Raw genomic sequence first — 5,437 nt, 5'->3', positions numbered from 1 at the left:
AACCAAAGAGGTAAAAATCTATACTCAGAAAACTAAAGGACATTAAAAAACAAAATGGAGGAAGGCACAAACAAGTAGAAGCATATAACGTGTTCATGGATTGGAAGAATTAATATAATTATAATGTCCATACTACCCAAAGCAATCTATAGATTCAACCCAATTCCTATTAAAATATCAATGGCATACTTCACTAGTCTAGAACAAATGCTCCCAAAATGTATATAGAATGAAAAAGGACCCTGAATAAACACAATAATCTTGAGAAAAAGGAACAAAGTTGAAGGGATCACAATACTGGTTATCAAACTATACTACAAAGCCATTATAATCTAAAGAGTCTGGTACTGGCACAAGAACAGGCAGATAGGCAAATGAAATAGAACAGAGACCCCAGAAATAGACCCACACCATTAAGGTCAATTAATTTTTGACAAAGGAAGCAAGAACATACAATGGAGTAAAGACCGTCTCGTTAACAAATGGTGTTGGGAAAATTGGACGGGTACACACAAAAAGATGAAACTAGATCACCAATTTACACCATACACAAGAATAAACTCAAAATGGATAAAAGACTTAAACGTAAGTCGTGAAACCATAAAAAAATCCTAGAAGAAACCATAGGCAGAAAAATCTCAGACATCTCACATAACAGAATTTTTGCCAATACATCTTCTAGGTCAAGAGAAACAAAGGGAAAAGTAAACAAATGAGACTACATCAAACTAAAAAGCCCTACACAGCAAAAGAAACCATCATCAAAATGAAAAGAGAACCCACCATATGGGAGAACATATTTGCCAATGGTTACGGGGTTAATTTCAAAAATTTATAAAGAGAAAAATATTTAACAAATAATTATTCAAAAATAATTTGTAGCCCAGCCGACATGGCTCATTGATTGAACCAGGGGGGGTCATAGTTTGATTCCCAGTCAGGGTACATGCCTGGGTTGCAGGCTCGATCCCCAGTGTGGGATATTCAGGGGAGAGCTGATCAACGATTCTCTCTCATTATTGATGTTTCTATATCCCTCTTCCTCTTCCGTCCTCTCTGAAAAGTAAAAATTAAAAAAAAAAATTGTAATCATAAGGAGTGCTATGAATGAAAATTAAAGGATGCTTTGAGAACAAATAATGAAGAAAAAACTAACCAAGACTCCTGAGTCCTTGGGATTTCCACTTCACACGAGTTCCTTGGTTTTGTACAAACTCAGCCTTCTCTATGGTGAGGCAGAGTATAAGAAGTTTCCCTCATGCCTTCAACCTTCCTCTTGACCATGGGTACCAGTGTGCAGTTGGTGTTTCATGGACACACTCACCTTTGGCAGGAAGATGAGCATGGCACAGAGCTTATGGTTGGCAGGCACATCCTGAGCTTCCATAACTCCAAATTAGTATTGGATTGCCTCATGTCATGACTGACCCTTGGCTCCCCTTGGTAATGGATCTGGCCATCTGCAAAAGCAAGCTGTTCCCTCCCAAATTCTGGTCAACACTTTCCCTTCCCTCAAAAATGACAGCAAATATAATACCCTGAGTTCTTCCCTCTCATGACCTCTTTTGCTGATCTATTACCTAGAACTACACTGGCTATTGCCAGAAAATTACACCAACTAAAACCAAAGTCTTTAATATTCATTGATTAAGAATTATAAGATCCAAATCTTGTTGCCATATTAGAGATTTGGGCCTCCTTAGGTTCAGAAAACTTCTCCAGTTGCAATAGGTTCTTTCCAATCTCACGAAAGAAAAAAAAAGAAAGGACATCGAGATTGCAGAACCATTGTAACCTATAAAAGATAAGGTCTACCAGGGCTTCTGCTCCAAGTTCATTCCTGTATGGTGTTACATTCAAGGAAATAATAATCCATCAGCCAAACCACATTTATAATGCAAGTTGATTTTTTCCAGAAATCTATTGAGAGGGGATTCCATTAGTCCCTTTTAACTTTTAAAGTAACTTTAATTCCTGTTTGCTAGTATTTGTTCTTTTCTACTTTTTTGTCCTTTTCAATATTTCACATCTATAGTAGCTTCCCGAATGACTTTTCTCTTCTCCTTCTCTTAAAACTCTCCTAATTCTCCATCCAACCAGACCCATTGCACATCAGAACTTCATCACCAACCTTTTCCTTCCCTGGATTTGTTCTTCCAAAGTCCTGAGATAAGAGCTTTCCTCTCTCTCCAGTTTGGACCGGCTCAGTAGGAACTGGCCCTCTGAGTCCTGTCACTCTGGCCAATGGCTTGATTCAGGAAAAAGAGCGGGCAGGTGTACATTTTCCCACATTGTCTGTTCTTGGTTTCATTACTGCCACATCATTAACCAGGAATTAATTCATTCTTTTTTCAAAGAGAAGAACCAGGGCAGTTATTACTAACATTCTAGTGTTTGTTGATTAAGAAAATAGAAAATGGCAAAAAGCTAATGCAAAATTAGTAAACTTTTTATTCAACTGACTAGCATATACTAGTACATTCAACTAAAAACATGTGTGTATGTACATACATCTGCATATATACCCCAAAACACATATATAGGGTTTCCCAAAAATTGTATACTCACACTTTAAATAATTATAAAAGCAATGTTTCTTCAAAATACATTTCATTTTCAAAATTGAGCTATCAGCTGTTAAAGTGTGAATACATTTTTCAGACATCTTGTATACAGTCATGTGCCACACAACAATATTTCAGTCAATGATGAATCTCATATACAAGAATGGCATACCATATAGCCGTGGTATGTAAGTAGGCTATACCATCTTGGTTTATGTAAGTGCACTCTACGATGTTTGCACAGGGATGAAACTGCCTTACAATGCATTTCTCAGAATATATCTCTATCATTAGGCAGTACATGAATACACACACACACACACACACACACACACACACATATGGATTCCCTGTAAAAGATGCCTAGCTCCTCCAAGCCTGGCAAGAGTGTGAATCCTCCCATGCCCCCTTCACCATAATCCCTTCTCCACAGCGCACAGGCTGGAACCCATAAATGTCTGTCAGTTAATTAACTTAGTTAATACTTATCACATACCACCAACATTTTTTATAATTTAGCTTAACATATTACTTTTCATGAAATCTCCAAAGTGTTTGAAGTTAGGAGTAAATAAAACTCACCTTGGTCCTAAGTATGTCACAATTTGAGGACTCTTGGACAGAGTCTAATCATGTGTCTTTGACACGTATCTGACTTTTTGCTCTGTGGAAAGCCCCATAAATCCTTACACGGGGAGTCAGCTTTGAGCCATTACTTGTGAATGCTAATTGTACACAATGTGAGTGGAGAATGTGGTTGATACTGGCTTCCCAACCTGCAGCTTTGTTGCATAATCCCTGGTTTGCCAGCTGGGACTTTGATGGGGCATTTTACAGTGCAGCCTTTGCTACCCTACTGAAACATTATAATCACATAAAATGTCACACTGTAGGATTGTAAGTAATACAGAGTCTGCTTTTGGCATCTGTGCCTTAATCACCTCGTTTCATCGCTTCACTGCCCACTTAAGAGTCATTGGAAGGCTTCCTTCCACATGAATAGGGGTGTGGAGTTAAATCAGGCACGCCTGGCAAAGACACCCTCATTTCCAATTCCAGTTCCAATTCCAGTTCAACAGCTCAGCAAAGGTGGTGTTGAGAAGTTCCCTCAACTTCCCTGTGATCTTATTTAATCAGCATTTCCTCAGCCTCCAGAGCAGTCACTTCCCTCTTTCAGGTGTGGGACACTCCGGAAGGCACACAGTGGCCACTTATCATGCTCTCAGTTCCACCATGCAGAACCTTGACCTCAGCCTAGTTCCCACCTTGGAGAAATATTAGGGATGTGTCTGGGCCAAATATCTGAGTTGATGTAATTCTTGTCCCTACCTGGTTCCATCGTGCCTGTAGACAAAATAAAGTCTCTGGTGTCTCTCACGGTTCTCATGCTATGATGCCAATGCAGGCACAGTGTAGACTTTCCCCCATTGTCAGAAGCCAACTACTAGCTAGTTTCACCCAACATTCTGGTGAATGGGACAGTGATCTGTAGCATGAGCACAAAATAGCCCATTGGTGGAGTGAGGAAGAACTAGGGTAAACTTTGAGGACCGACTTCTGCAGAAAGTAGTAAATGGACTAACTCAAAGGCCTACTGTCACTGGATTCAGCTCCTAGCTCTGCCTGTTCCTTCTCCTGCCAAAGGCCTTTTTGGGGTGCTCTCACAATGTCAGGCAGTAAGGTGGCTGTGCAGCTGGCATGAAGAGCCAAGCATGCACTGCTGATGTGAATAATGATGCAACCAGGATCCACTTTATTCAAAATAGACCATGGCTTCTTTATATGAATGCCTTTGATTTGGGCAAATGCATAAAAAGGCAAAAGTCAACGAATAAGGGCAGGAGGGGAGGGAATGCAAGTCTTTCCCTTGTTCATTGAGCCTGTATTCTTCCAGGCTGTCAAACACTCAAATGCTAAATAACACAGCACATTGTCCATAGTCTCCAAATCTGCTATACATTCTAACCATCTGGGAACTTTCAAATATCCCAATGCCCAGTGAGCAAACAAAACAATCAAGTTCACAGAGAACAAATTGATAGTTTCCAGATGGGAGGGAGGTTGGGAAAATAGTTAAAAAAGACAAAAGGGTTAAGTAATACAAAATAGCCAGTTATAAAAATAGTCACAGCGATGTAAAGTACAGCAAGGGAATATAGTCAATATTATTGTAATAACTATGAATGATGTCAAATGGGTACTAGACTTATCAGGGTGATCACTTCATAAGTCACATAAATGTCTAATCACCATGTTGTACACCTGAAACTAACATAATATTGTATGTCAACTTAAAAAATTTAAAAAAATCTAAACAAAGAAAGATCCCAAAAGTATTCCAATGTGCAGCAGTTTGGGAAGAGCCAACAAAGGGTTTATGAACATAGACCCTGGGATTGGACCTGGGTTTGAATCTTGACTCCACGATTCACCAGCTCTGTCACTTTGGACAAGCTATGTCTGGGCTTCAACATTCTCATTTATAAAATGTAGTATCTCACAAATAGCACTAGTACTGTATCTCACGGGGTTTCTATGAGAATTAAATGATATGTTATTTGCAAAGTGCTTAGATCCATTCCTGGAACTATACTGAGAGCTATAAAAGCTTGTTAAGAAGAAAAATACCCATGCCAAACTCATTCTTACCTCAGGGCCTGTGCTCTTGCTGTTATTTCTGTCTGGACTTCATCCTCTTTGACTGTCAGGGCCAATAGGTAGCCCACCTACCTTAGTTACACTTCATTTTAGCGGGCTCTTTTATTCTCAGATGGAGTGTACTTTGGTTGTCTCCTCCTAGAATGTAAACCCAGCAAAGAGCGGGATCTGTTTTATCTCTAGAGTAGAGCTTGAGTAAATGAGTGAGTGAAGAA

Source organism: Myotis davidii, unplaced genomic scaffold, assembly GCF_000327345.1.
Source record: "Myotis davidii unplaced genomic scaffold, ASM32734v1 scaffold32, whole genome shotgun sequence".
In the NCBI taxonomy this organism is placed as follows: domain Eukaryota; kingdom Metazoa; phylum Chordata; class Mammalia; order Chiroptera; family Vespertilionidae; genus Myotis; species Myotis davidii.
Note: the sequence above shows the minus strand (reverse complement) of the source record.